The sequence below is a fragment of the Aegilops tauschii genome, chromosome 2, assembly GCF_002575655.3.
Source record: "Aegilops tauschii subsp. strangulata cultivar AL8/78 chromosome 2, Aet v6.0, whole genome shotgun sequence".
NCBI lineage: Eukaryota > Viridiplantae > Streptophyta > Magnoliopsida > Poales > Poaceae > Aegilops > Aegilops tauschii.
The window spans coordinates 279,071,562-279,087,273 of NC_053036.3; positions in this window are offsets into that span (position 1 = coordinate 279,071,562).

Below are 15,712 nucleotides of genomic sequence, written 5' to 3' on the forward strand. Positions count from 1 at the left end.
GGATCGGTATGCTGACACACACAGTACTCGAGTATTTATAACAGAGGTAAATCACATGTATAAAGTAACGTAAATACTATTACCTCAATCCAAATAGCGGAAGTAACAAGGTTGTGGATTCCCATCAACACCAACGGCAAAGTTGAGTGTAGAAATCATAACCCTAACGTATCACTTACTCGTCGTAAGATATCCTGCAACATGAAACGTTGCAGCCCGAAAACGGATCAGCACATGGAATATGCTGGCAGATTCACACCATAGAGAAATGATGAACAAAGGCTATCACTACATGCATATATGGCTGGTGGAAAAGTTCTATGGTTATAATGTTTTTGCGAAAAGCCAATTTTTCCCTACTGCAAAGGAATAAATTTTTATCTGACTATCATGGTGGTTGTTAAACATTGAGATGGTTGACAGCATCTCAATCCCAATTAAGAACATGATTAAACCCATAAAATTAATTAAAGTAACATGATGAGATTCACATGATAATCCAAGTACTAGATACTCAAGATGTCCATAACCGGGGACACGGCTAATCATGATTAGTTTGTACACTCTGCAGAGGTTTGTGCACTTTTCCCCACAAGACTCGATCGCCTCCGCTTGATTCTCGCACTACATGATGTTTGAGAAACGGATGACCGAGACACAGTCTTTCAGAAACAATAACTCTTTACTCCGGGTGGACAGTTACACCTACTTTCCCCTACATATGCTAGCCCACCTCTTTAAGAGATCATGTAACCTACTCAACTATGCTAGAGCCCATAATAGCTTGTGGCTGCACACGGAAGTTTCTAGCATGAATAATCTCATGATCCCTTTGAACCTGGGTGGTAGTCCAAAAGAAAAACAGGCAATCCTGGAATACCCAGGTACCTCAATCCACCCAGATGCGAGTTTTAGTTGCCACCTTAAGGTTAACCATTTATTTAACAATCTCACATCTGTCATGGTAACACTCAAACCCAATCCACGTCTACTAGCATAGCATAGCAATATGAGCAAACGTAGAAGTAACTCCCAAAGGTTTGATAATAAACAGGGCAATAGGTACTACCTCAACTACTTCCCAATACGCACAATTTAATTAGATCCTAATCATGCAATGTTTGAGGATTGGTCTAATGCAATAAAACTGGGTAGTAAAAGAGGTATGATCAAAGTGTGAACTTGCCTGCAATGTTGATGAAGATGATTCGCACTCAATACTCTGGATAGATCTACTCGTCACACTCCGGTCAATCTATCGTAAGCAAGCAATGGTAACCACACATAAGCAATCACTCAAAAGATCAGAAAGAACGAGGAAAACAATTCGAAAAACTTCAAAACCAAGCAAATAACTCTTGCAACATAAAACAATTTATAACAGTATCAAAATTATGTGAATTTGGCCTTATCAGAAAGTTTAGGCCAAGAGCTTCGATTATCAAAAAGAGTAAACTCAAACGGAGCTACGAAACTCAAGTTACGATCAAACGAAGTTTGAATACAAATCTGTTTGAATTCAAATTTTAAAACTTTCAAAAACATGTTTAAGTTGTTTTACTGGATAGAGGGGATCATAACGAAGAAATTGGCGTTGGTTTCACTGAATTTGGACTAACGGTTGAAAACTTGTGGTGTTTTGAAAATCAGGGACTGAACTGAAAAATAAAATCTACACCTAGGTCCCTGGCCACGTGTCAGAAATCTATTGGTTAAAAACCGTTCGCTGCGAAGGCAAAGCAGTGAACGTTCACTAAGTAAAAAACGATTCGAATAAAAAAATAACTAATCTAATCCTATCCATCTAACCTAGATCGGACGGACGAGGAGCACCGGCGGCTTACCGCGGTGGTGGGCGTCGACGCCGCCGGAGAAGGTGTCGGCAGCGGCGTCGGGGTGGCTGCTCCGGCGGTCCTCCGGCGTGGCCGCGGGGTCTGGGAGAAGCGGCGCAAGGAGGGGAAGGCGATGGCGGCGTCGGCGGAGGTCGAGGGTGACGGAACGGGGCGCGGCGGCGGCAGCAGATCTCGTCGGAGGCGGGAACACCGGCGAGGGTGGCGGTGGCTGCGGTTTGCGGCAAAGGAGGAGGAACGGGGCCCGGGCGGCGGTATAAATAGGAGGAGGGGGTCGGCTTGCGCGAGGGGAAGAGGGAGAGGAGTCCCGCCTGGACACGGCATCGGCCGGCGACGGCGTACGGGAGCTGGACTTCTGCTTGGCTTGGGGAGGAAGAACCCGACAGGTGGGTCCCACCTGTCGGTGGCTGGGCGTGGCGGCGTGCGAGCGAGGGAGCGAGCGGGCGCGCGAGGCCTAGCCGGTTCGGGCGTGGGGAGCTGCTAGGCTGCGGCTGGCCTGGCCTGGTTGGCTGGGCCGGCCCAGTTCGGTGGTTTCCTTTTTTTTAAATACTTTTGCAGACAAGAAAATAAAATAAAATACCATAGGCATATAATATATCAAAATTTTCAGAAAAAGATTTTCTACAACGTGAACATTTTTCCAACGCCAAATAAAATTCACACAAATTTGAATAAAGCAAAGAGTGCTACTGTTCTAATAAAATCCAATAAAAATCATTTTAAAAATACCAAAATGATTTCAAATTTATTTCTCTCCAATTTTCTGTTGTAGGGAATCATGTTACCCTATTTTCCATGTATTATTTTTGGAGAAAAATAATTTGAATAAAACCCAAATAACTCCGAATTAAAATAATTTCCAAGAGGACTTTGAATTTGATCCTTTGAAACTCCCAACTCATATTTCATATGTTTTGAAGAAGTCATTTTATCTTCGCTCGTGAAAATCATTGAGTTGCATAAAGTTTCAGAATTGGAAATATTCTCAAATGAAATTCAAATATTTTCAACACCCCTTGTCATTTAAACAAATGGAAGAAGTCATGTCATCTTCTCTCCAGGGTTTTGTGGTGAAAGAATTTGAATTCACGGGGATCATAAAAGCAAAAATGAAAGTTTGGGAAAGTCCTTTTATTCCCTCTCATTTAACTTTCAAAAAGTTTCGAATTCACTCACTCAATCACACAACAATCAAACAATCAATCAAATCTATCTATTTAGTATAACATTCCAAAATTTAGAATTTTGGGATGTTACACCTTGCCATTTCGAGTTCTAGGCAAACCAAGCACAAAGTCCATGCTAATGTCTTCCCATGGGTGATATGGAATTGGAAGTGGCATATAGAGGCCATGAGATTGAGCTTTGGACTTAGCTTTGCGACATGTAGAGCATCGGTTGGTGAAGCGATTGACGTCGCGGAACATCTTGGGCCAAAAGTAGTTCTTGGAGAGCGTAGCAAATGTCTTGTCGCGTCCAAGGTGTCCCATGAGTCCGCCTCCATGAGATTCCTGCAAAAGCAACAAGCGAAGAGAGGACTCGGGGATGCAAAGTTTGTTAGCTCTCATAAGATATCCATCTTTGATGTAGTATCGATCCCAAGAGGTATGCGTCAAACACTTGGCATAAGGAATAGAAAATGTAGGATCATGCTCATACAAGTCTTTTATATGCTCAAAGCCAATGACATTTAACTCAAGTTGATTAACAAGCATGCATATACGGGAAAGTGCATCCGCCACAACATTTTCCTTACCTTTAATATACTTGATGACATAAGGAAACGACTCAATGAACTCACTCCATTTAGCATGACGCTTGTTCAACTTAGTTTGACCCTTAAGGTATTTAAGCGTTTCATGGTCGGTATGGATGATGAACTCATGAGGGCATAGGTAATGTTCCCATTCATGCAAAACTCGCACCAAAGCATATAGCTCTTTGTCATAGATAGGGTAATTGAGTTGTGCTCCGGAGAGTTTCTCACTAAAATAAGCAATTGGGCGCTTCTCTTGCGTTAACACACCTCCTATGCCATTACCACTAGCATCGCAATGAATTTCGAAAGGTTTGTCAAAGTTGGGTAATGCAAGCACGGGAGCATGAGTAAGCAAATTCTTAATGATAGAGGCAAAGGTGTCCCGTCTTTCGATGAGATGATGAATATCGCTTTGATGGAAGTCGACTTTGACGATCCGACTACGAACGTGCGAGGACGTCGCGCCTTAGCAATCGCTAAACCAACTCCGAGAGGTTATCGACCACGCCGGAGCACGATCAACCTGACCACGAGGGTCTGTTTCCTGCGAGCAAACGAAGAACAGGCAAGAAACTGAGATTGCAATCTGGATATTGCGAATATAAGATGAAAGCTTTATTGATCAAGGTGGGGTTCTGTGACGCCTTTGTCTGGTCGCTGAACACAAACGAAGTACGCGAAGTTGCAGCTATGGCGAACTTTTAATCTAAACAAAACCCAAAGTCTAAACGACACCCTAAGGGCTGTATATATGGAGGAAGAGGGGGGAATTTCGTGGCCCTTGAGGAAGGGGTCCGAAACCAACCCTATCTCTTGTTTCCCCACACATACGGACTCTAAAAACAGCCTATACTTATGTATTTCGAAATTACATGGGCCTGGCCCAATAATAAGGTGACGCAGCACCTAGAATAGCCTCTGGACGAAAGTTATGAAGTAGCATCTTGTATATTTCGTCCAAGGCTTCATGCACGCATTATGGTGGCTTCAACGTCCTGAAATCATCACTTGTAACTTCGTTCTTGTTCCCCATGCGCATGCCATCATCTCCATGCTTGTTCTTGCTCCAATGTTCATCCTTCTCAAAGGTAGGCCCTTCATTTGTAAGCAAAACAAATGTATCCAATTTAGGCAGCATCATATTCTCATGAACATTAGAATCATTAGCAAGAAACGAAAGTACCTGGTAATTTAATTGGCGTGCGCGAGCTCTAGTAATTGGTCCAGTATGTATAGCAGCAGGGCCTGTGGGTGTAATAATTGTATTGATGTCCTCATCATCCTCCCCTTCTTGAAATGAAGTCGTCCTCGACGGAAGCTCATCTTCCTCACCCAAATAAGGCTTCAAATCTGCAATATTAAAAGTGGGACTAACCCCAAAATCTGCAGGCAGCTCAAGTTTATATGCATTATCATTTATTTTCTCTAACACCTTAAAAGGACCATCAGCACGTGGCATTAGCTTTGATTTGCGCAAATCAGGAAATCTATCCTTACGCAAATGTAACCAAACAAGATCTCCAGGTGCAAACACAACATGTTTTCTACCCTTATCTCCAGCAAGTTTATATTTAGCATTCATACGCTCAATGTTTTCCTTAGTTAACTCATGCATTTTTAAGATCAATTCAGCACGTTGTTTAGCATCAAAATTAACCTTCTCCGAAGATGGAAGAGGCAACAAATCAATAGGTGCACGAGGTAGGAAACCATACACAATTTCAAAAGGGCACATCTTAGTAGTAGAATGCAATGAACGATTATAAGCAAACTCAATATGAGGCAAGCAGTCTTCCCACATTTTCTTATTATTCTTCAAAACAGCCCTAAGCATAGTAGACAATGTTCTATTGACTACTTCAGTTTGTCCATCAGTTTGGGGGTGACAAGTAGTACTAAAAAGCAGTTTAGTCCCCAACTTAGCCCATAAACATCTCCAAAAGTGGCTAAGAAATTTAGTATCACGATCTGAAACAATAGTATTTGGCACACCATGCAAGCGAATAATTTCACGAAAGAACAAATCAGCAACATTAACAGCATCATCGCTTTTATGACATGGTATAAAGTGCGCCATTTTCGAGAATCTATCCACGACAACAAATATGCTATCCCTCCCCTTCTTTGTTCGAGGTAAACCTAAAACAAAGTCCATAGATATATCCTCCCAAGGAACACTAGGTACAGGCAAAGGCATATATAAACCATGAGGATTTAGTCGTGACTTAGCTTTTTGACATGTAGTGCAGCGAGCAACAAAACGCTCAACATCCCGTCTCATCTTTGGCCAAAAGAAATGTGTAGCAAGTACGTCCTCCGTCTTCTTCACGCCAAAGTGTCCCATTAATCCTCCTCCATGCGCCTCCTGCAACAACAAAAGACGAAGGGAGCTAGCTGGAATGCATAGCTTGTTAGCACGGAACACAAATCCATCATTAACGACAAACTTGTTCCAGGTTCTTCCTTCTTTACAATTCTGCAATACATCTTTAAAATCAGCATCATGCACATATTGATCTTTGATGGTCTCCAAACCAAATATTTTGAAGTCAAGTTGTGAAAGCATAGTATAGCGACGAGACAATGCATCAGCAATAACATTTTCTTTACCCTTCTTGTGTTTAATGACATAAGGGAAAGTTTCAATGAATTCAACCCATTTAGCATGTCTACGATTCAGTTTAGCTTGACTTTTAATATGTTTCAAAGATTCATGATCAGAATGTATAACAAATTCTTTGGGCCATAAATAATGTTGCCATGTTTCTAAAGTCCGAACAAGAGCATATAGTTCTTTATCATAAGTAGAATAATTCAGACTAGGCCCACTCAATTTTTCAGAAAAGTATGCAACAGGTTTGCCATCTTGTAATAACACACCTCCTAATCCAATGCCACTAGCATCACATTCAAGCTCAAAAGTCTTACTAAAATCAGGAAGTTGGAGTAAAGGAGCATGTGTCAACTTATCTTTCAATACCGTGAAGGCTTCTTCCTGTGCGGTACCCCAAACAAAAGGCACATCCTTCTTTGTAAGCTCGTTGAGAGGTGCAGCAATGGTGCTAAAATCTCTCACAAAACGCCTATAGAAACCAGCGAGTCCAAGAAAACTCCGCACTTGTGTGACCGTTTTGGGCTGCGGCCAACTCTCAATAGCTTCAATCTTGGCTTTATCAACTTCAATTCCCTGTGGAGTAACAACATAGCCAAGAAAAGATACTCGGTCGGTGCAAAAGGTGCACTTCCCAAGGTTACCAAACAAACGTGCATCACGTAGAGCAATAAAAACAGCACGTAAATGTTCCAAATGTTCTTCCAAAGATTTGCTATAAATCAGTATATCATCAAAATAGACCACCACAAATCGTCCAATGAAAGCACGTAAAACTTCGTTCATTAGTCTCATGAAAGTACTAGGTGCATTAGTTAACCCAAAAGGCATGACTAACCACTCATATAAACCAAACTTAGTTTTAAATGCAGTTTTCCATTCATCTCCCAATTTCATACGAATTTGATGGTATCCACTACGCAAATCAACTTTGGAGAATATTGTAGAGCCACTCAATTCATCAAGCATATCATCGAGCCTAGGAATAGGATGACGATAACGAATAGTAATATTATTAATGCCTCTACAATCAACACACATACGCGACGTACCATCCTTTTTAGGCACGAGTATAATAGGAACAGCACAAGGACTAAGAGATTCGCGTATATAACCTTTGTCGAGCAGCTCCTGTACTTGACGCATAATCTCCTTCGTCTCCTCTGGATTGGTACGGTATGGTGCACGGTTGGGTAGCGATGCACCGGGAATTAAGTCAATTTGATGCTCAATCCCTCGAATAGGTGGTAATCCTGGTGGCACGTCTTGTGGGAAGACGTCAGCGAACTCCTGCAAAATTTGAGTGACAGCAGGGGGCAAAGAGGAAGGCACGTCCTCGAATGAAAATAATGCCTCTTTGCACACAAAAGCATAGCAAACAGATTTGCTGAAATCTAGTTCATCAATATCAGATTTTGTGGCAAGTAAACATGCACTTTTCAATTTAATTTCAGAAACAACACTAGATGGTTTATTATTAGGTTTCAGTTGTTGCTCAAATTCCTTTGCCACAATCTGATTTTCACTCTTATTTTTCTCCTGTTTTGCTTTATTAGCTCTATTAATGTCATCTTTCAAAATGGAATCAGGAGTCATAGGAAGCAAAGTAATATTTTTATCCTTATGAACAAGAGTATACTGATTGTTTCTACCATGGTGTACAGAATTTTTATCAAATTGCCATGGTCTACCTAGTAATAAGGAACATGCTTGCATGGGTACCACATCACAATCAACATAATCAGCATATGTAGAGATACTAAAATGCACACGAACAGTACGTGTTACCTTAACCTTGCCGCTGTTGTTGAACCATTGGATGTAGTAAGGATGTGGATGTGGTCTTGTGGTGAGAGATAGCTTCTCCACCATCTCCATGCTAGCCAAGTTGTTACAGCTACCTCCATCTATGATGACGCGAACAGAACGTTCCTTCACAACTCCCTTTGTATGGAACAAATTATGCCTCTGATTTTGCTCTGCTTGTGTGACCTGCACACTCAAAACACGTTGAGCAACTAAACATTCATACCTGTCAGCGTCTTCAGGAGCCATGTATTGCGTCTCATTTTCAGAATCATCTCCACCATGTTCTTCACGTGTAATAAGAGCCAAAGTCTCCTCATCATAGTCACTAGCGGACTCATACCCACCATCCTCAGTAGCAATCATGACACGCTGAGATTTGCATTCTCTCGCAAAATGTCCTCTTCCCTTACAACGACGACAAATAATATCACTTGTGTGCCCTGTCGATGCCATGGAAGAAGAAGAGCTCTGCACAGGCCCGGCAGGTGTGCTCTTGGCAGAGAGTGGTGGTTGTGCCTGCTTTCTTGTATCACGGCTGGAGGTGGCACCTGATGGAGGTGATGGTGAAGTGGAAGTAGAAGATGCACGCGGTGTCCATGATGAAGGTCGACCTGCAGAAAAGTTAGGTCGCGCCAATGGCTGTCGATCCTGCACTTCACGTTCAGCTTTACAAGCAAGATGGAATAAACGAGTGATATTATTATAATCCTTATACTCTAGAATGGTCTGAATCTCTCTATTTAATCCACCCATAAAACGTGCAAGCATAGCTTCATTCTCCTCAACAATACCACATCTAATCATGCCAGTTTGTAATTCCTGATAATATTCTTCTACAGAATTTTTTCCTTGTCTTAAACGCTGCAATTTTTGAAGTAATTCACGTTGATAATATGGTGGAACCCAACGAGTACGCATAGCAGTTTTCAAAGCAGCCCAAGTAGCTGGAACAGGATATAATCTACAATGTTCAGACCACCAAACACATGCAAAGCTAGTGAAAGCACAAACAGCAGCAGGAACACGTCTCTCCTCAGGATATTGTAAACATGTAAATCGTTGTTCAGTTTCTAACTCCCAAGTAAGATATATATCAGGAACATATCTACCCTCAAATGGTGGAATATTCAATTTCAGTTTAGGGAGATGGTCATGATCTCGTACCTGAGGTGGTGGTGCCGGCCTACCGTTGCGAATATATACCTGAGGTCGACCTGCTGGTGGTGGTGCTGGTGGCTGCACGTAGTTCTGATTTTGATCAACCTCATCCTCATAATCGCCTGCATAATCGTCATCCTCCTCAGCCGCCGCAGGAGCAGGAGCCAAAGAAGCATCAACAGTAGGGACAGCAGCACCCGAATTTTGACCAATCTCAATTGGAACGCGCTGTGCCCGTCCCACTTGATTTGGAAGGCGGCGTTGGAGATGTGGTTGTTGTTGTTGTAGAGGTGCGACATGTGCAGCCGGTGGTGGTTGGGGAAGACGCTTTAGTAATTCAGTAAACTTGTTATCCAGCTTTGTCTCAAACGACTTCTCCACGGCATCTATCTTCTCCATAGCCTCTTCAAATCTGTTTAGCACATCTCCCACCTGGCCACTCATCATTTGCTGAAATTTATCATGCAACTCCTTGTTCGTCATGTTCGCCCAATCAGTCTCATCGGCTTGTGAACCTGCCATGGTTAGCAGCAATAGAAACACAAAAGAATATGATCCTGCAGACTACTAGAAGTGGTGGGATGGTGGTGTGTCACAAAACCTTCAAGCGAATCTCAAATTCTTACCAGTTCTTACCCAGCAGCAGGTGGTGATCGGCAACCGTTGTAGTCAAAACTCTCAAAGCTTGGATATAGCGATTACCAGGGAGAGTCAAACGCACGATGTAGACTTATGTGGAGCTGGGAAGGCTTATAATATGGTAGCAAAATGGTAAGCAATAATCAATTCAGAGATGCAAAGTTGAATAAACGCTCAACGACGGTACTGTGCTGGTCCTAGGCTAGACCGTGCTAGAGACGCGAGCCTAGAACACTAACAAAATCACGGCGCTGCACGTAAACAAGGGAAAAGCACACTCAGGAATTTTTTTTTTTCGCTCTTTTTTTTTTTTTTTGCGCTCTTTTTTTTTTTGCGCTCCTCTTTTTTTTTTTTTTTTTTTTTTTGCGAAAAAATCACTATAATGGCGAGTGTCTCAAAACTCTTCCCAGGTCAAACTGACAGGATGGGCACAAAATTTTTTGACTATTTTTTTTTTCGGAAATCAGGGCAGCGACGACGAAAAAGTGCGACAAAAAATCACTATGATGGCGAGTGTCTCAAAACACTACCCGGGGCCTAAAAATAGGATAGGGAAAAAATATTTTTGGTTGCCGAAATTTTGGCCTAAAAACTGCCCGGGGGTCTCCAGACTCTTTTTTTTTTTTTTTTTTCGAGACCTACTCAGGCAAGGAAACACGAAACGGAAAATATATGGATCTCTAAAACAAACCGACTATGAAAAGAACTCGGATTGGTGGTGGATATATGGCGGTAGTATATGGCAGCGGTGGTGGTATATGGATACGGATTCAAAGCGGTGGCGGATAAGCAATGGTGGTAGATGGCAAGGCGATGATGATGGTGCGGCGGCGGCGTGACAACTTATGACCAGAACTCGAAACTCTAAAAGACTAGACTCTAAGACCAGCAACTTGACACGACGATGCAACCGCAAATTCAACAAAGCAAAAACCCTAAAAAGATTATGCAAAGGCTCAGATTGGTTCGGATATGATGAACTAACCCTAATTTTTTTTTGTGGCTTTTTCGTGGACTGTAGGTATGAAGAACAGACTCGATCTAAACTATGAAAAACTGTAAAATCTCACCGAGCAACCTGGAAATCTGATACCACTTGATAGAGGCAAAGGTGTCCCGTCTTTCGATGAGATGATGAATATCGCTTTGATGGAAGTCGACTTTGACGATCCGACTACGAACGTGCGAGGACGTCGCGCCTTAGCAATCGCTAAACCAACTCCGAGAGGTTATCGACCACGCCGGAGCACGATCAACCTGACCACGAGGGTCTGTTTCCTGCGAGCAAACGAAGAACAGGCAAGAAACTGAGATTGCAATCTGGATATTGCGAATATAAGATGAAAGCTTTATTGATCAAGGTGGGGTTCTGTGACGCCTTTGTCTGGTCGCTGAACACAAACGAAGTACGCGAAGTTGCAGCTATGGCGAACTTTTAATCTAAACAAAACCCAAACTCTAAACAACACCCTAAGGGCTGTATATATGGAGGAAGAGGGGGGAATTTCGTGGCCCTTGAGGAAGGGGTCCGAAACCAACCCTATCTCTTGTTTCCCCACACATACGGACTCTAAAAACAGCCTATACTTATGTATTTCGAAATTACATGGGCCTGGCCCAATAATAAGGTGACGCAGCACCTAGAATAGCCTCTGGACGAAAGTTATGAAGTAGCATCTTGTATATTTCGTCCAAGGCTTCATGCACGCATTATGGTGGCTTCAACGTCCTGAAATCATCACTTGTAACTCCGTTCTTGTTCCCCATGCGCATGCCATCATCTCCATGCTTGTTCTTGCTCCAATGTTCATCCTTCTCAAAGGTAGGCCCTTCATTTGTAAGCAAAACAAATGTATCCAATTTAGGCAGCATCATATTCTCATGAACATTAGAATCATTAGCAAGAAACGAAAGTACCTGGTAATTTAATTGGCGTGCGCGAGCTCTAGTAATTGGTCCAGTATGTATAGCAGCAGGGCCTGTGGGTGTAATAATTGTATTGATGTCCTCATCACTTAAGCTCATTGAAAGCGATATCTTGAGATGTTCCCCGAACAAACGGTGCATTTTTCTTACTCAAAGCATGCAAAGGTGAAGCAATGGTGCTAAAATCCTTCACAAATCTGCGATAGAAACCGGCTAAACCAAGAAAACTACACACTTGTTGCAAATTGGTTGGTTGGGGCCAAGTTTTAATAGCATTGATCTTAGATTCATCAACATGAACACCCTTAGAAGATACTACAAAATCCAAGAAAACAAGCTTATCAACAGCAAATAGGCATTTTTCCATATTAGCATAAAGTTGCTCTTTTCGAAGAGTTTGTAGCACGGTGCGAAGGTGGGTGACATGCTCTTTGAGAGATTTGCTAAACACAAGGATATCATCAAAGTAGACAACAACAAATTCATCAATGTAAGGGCGAAACACGTAATGCATAAGACGCATGAAAGTACCGGGTGCTTCCGATAAACCCATAGGCATGACTAAACACTCATATAGACCAAACTTTGTTTTGAAAGCGGTTTTCCATTCATCACCCTCTTGTATGCAGATTTCATAGTAACCACTTTTAAGATCTATTTTGGAAAAGATAGTGGCACCGCAAAGTTCATAAAGCATATCATCAAGGCGTGGAATGGGATACCTATAACGAACGGTGATAGCATTGATAGGTCTACAATCGGAACACATGCGAAAGCTACCGTCTCGTTTTGGCACAAGAATGACCGGTACGGCACAAGGACTCGAACTTTCACGCACATGTCCATGGTCTATGAGATGCTTTACTTGCCTTTGAATTTCTTTGGTTTCTTCGGGGTTGACGCGGTAGGGCGCTTTGTTTGGAAGCGGCGCTCCGGGGATGAGATCAATTCGGTGCTCAATGCCTCGTACTGGAGGTAGACCCGGAGGTAGCTCATCGGGGAAAACATCTTGGAATTCCTGCAATAAAGAAGATAACACCAAAGGTAGATCGTGAGAGTTGTTAGTTTTTGGTGCCTCATCCTTGCACAATAGGACATAGTGTAGGACACTTGATGGGTTCTCACACACTTTGATAGAGGCAAAGGTGTCCCGTCTTTCGATGAGATGATGGATATCGCTTTGGTGGAAGTCGACTTTGACGATCCGACTACGAACGTGCGATGACGTCGCGCCTTAGCAATCGCTAAACCAACTCCGAGAGGTTATTGACCATGCCGGAGCACGATCAACCTGACCACGAGGGTCTGTTTCCTGCGAGCAAACGAAGAACAAGCAAGAAACTGATATTGCAATCTGGATATTGCGAATATAAGATGAAAGCTTTATTGATCAAGGTGGGGTTCTGTAACGCCTTTGTCTGGTTGTTGAACACAAACGAAGTACGCGAAGTTGCAGCTATGGCGAACTTTTAATCTAAACAAAACCCAAAGTCTAAACGACGCCCTAAGGGCTGTATATATGGAGGAAGAGGGGGGAATTTCGTGGCCCTTGGGGAAGGGGTCCGAAACCAACCCTATCTCTTGTTTCCCCACACATACGGACTCTAAAAATAGCCTATACTCAAGTGTTTCGAAATTACAAGGGCCTGGCCCAATAATAAGGTGACGCAGCACCTAGAATAGCCTCTGGACGAAAGTTATGAAGTAGCATCTTGCATATTTCGTCCAAGGCTTCATGCACGCATTATGGTGGCTTTAATGTCCTGAAATCATCACTTGTAACTCTGTTCTTGTCCCCCATGCGCATGCCATCATCTCCATGCTTGTTCTTGCTCCAATGTTCATCCTTCTCAAAGCTAGGCCCTTCATTTGTAAGCAAAACAAATGTATCCAATTTAGGCAGCATCATATTCTCATGAACATTAGAATCATTACCAAGAAACGAAAGTACCTGGTAATTTAACTGGCGTGCGCGAGCTCTAGTAATTGGTCCAGTATGTATAGCAGCGGGGGCTGTGGGTGTAACAATGGTATTGATGTCCTCATCATCCTCCCCTTCTGGAAATGAAGTCGTCCTCGACGGAAGCTCATCTCCCTCACCCAAATAAGGCTTCAAATCTGCAATGTTAAAAGTGGGACTAACCCCAAAATCTGCAGGCAGCTCAAGTTTATATGCATTATCATTTATTTTCTCTAACACCTTAAAAGGACCATCAGCACGTGGCATTAGCTTTGATTTGTGCAAATCAGGAAATCTATCCTTACGCAAATGTAACCAAACAAGATCTCCAGGTGCAAACACAACATGTTTTCTACTCTTATGATGAGGACATCAATACCATTGTTACACCCACAGCCCCTGCCGCTATACATACTGGACCAATAACTAGAGCTCGTGCACGCCAATTAAATTACCAGGTACTTTCGTTTCTTGGTAATGATTCTAATGTTCATGAGAATATGATGCTGCCTAAATTGGATACATTTGTTTTGCTTACAAATGAAGGGCCTAGCTTTGAGAAGGATGAACATTGGAGCAAGAACAAGCATGGAGATGATGGCATGCGCATGGGGGACAAGAACGGAGTTACAAGTGATGATTTCAGGACATTGAAGCCACCATAATGCGTGCATGAAGCCTTGGACGAAATATACAAGATGCTACTTCATAACTTTCGTCCGGAGGCTATTCTAGGTGCTGCGTCACCTTATTATTGGGCCAGGCCCATGTAATTTCGAAATACTTGAGTATAGGCTATTTTTAGAGTCCGTATGTGTGGGGAAACAAGAGATAGGGTTGGTTTCGGACCCCTTCCCCAAGGGCCACGAAATTCCCCCCTCTTCCTCCATATATACATCCCTTAGGGCGTCGTTTAGACTTTGGGTTTTCTTTAGATTAAAAGTTCGCCATAGCTGCAACTTCGCGTACTTCGTTTGTGTTCAACGACCAGACAAAGGCGTCACAGAACCCCACCTTGATCAATAAAGCTTTCATCTTATATTCGCAATATCCAGATTGCAATCTCAGTTTCTTGCTTGTTCTTCGTTTGCTCGCAGGAAACAGACCCTCGTGGTCAGGTTGATCGTGCTCCGGAGTGGTCAATAACCTCTCGGAGTTGGTTTAGCGATTGCTAAGGCGCGACGTCATCGCACGTTCGTAGTCGGATCGTCAAAGTCGACTTCCACCAAAGCGATATCCATCATCTCATCGAAAGACGGGACACCTTTGCCTCTATCAAGTGGTATCAGATTTCCAGGTTGCTCGGTGAGATTTTACAGTTTTTCGTAGTTTAGATCGAGTCTGTTCTTCATACCTACAGTCCACGAAAAAGCCACACCAAAAAAAATTTAGGGTTAGTTCATCATATCCAAACCAATCTGAGCCTTTGCATAATCTTTTTAGGGTTTTTGCTTTGTTGAATTTGCGGTTGCATCGTCGTGTCAAGTTGCTGGTCTTAGAGTCTAGTCTTTTAGAGTTTCGAGTTCTGGTCATAGGTTGTCACGCCGCCGCCGCACCATCATCATCGCCTTGCCATCTACCACTATTGCTTATCCGCCACCGCTCTGAATCCGTATCCATATACCACCACCAATCCGTATCCATATACCACCACCGATCTGTATCCATATACCACCGCCGCTACCATATACCACCACCGCTGCCATATCCTACCACCATATATCCACCACCAATCCGAGTTCTTTTCATATTCGGTTTGTTTTAGAGATCCATCTATTTTCCGTTTCGTGTTTCCTTGCCTGAGTAGGTGTCGGAAAAAAAAATTAGGCCAAAATTTCGGCGACCAAAAATATTTTTCCCCATCCTATTTTTAGGTCCCGGGGATTGTTTTGAGACACTCGCCATCATAGTGATTTTTTGTCGCACTTTTTCGTCGTCGCTGCCCTGATTTCCGAAATAAAATAGTCAAGAAAAATTTGTGCCTATCCTGTCCGTTTGAC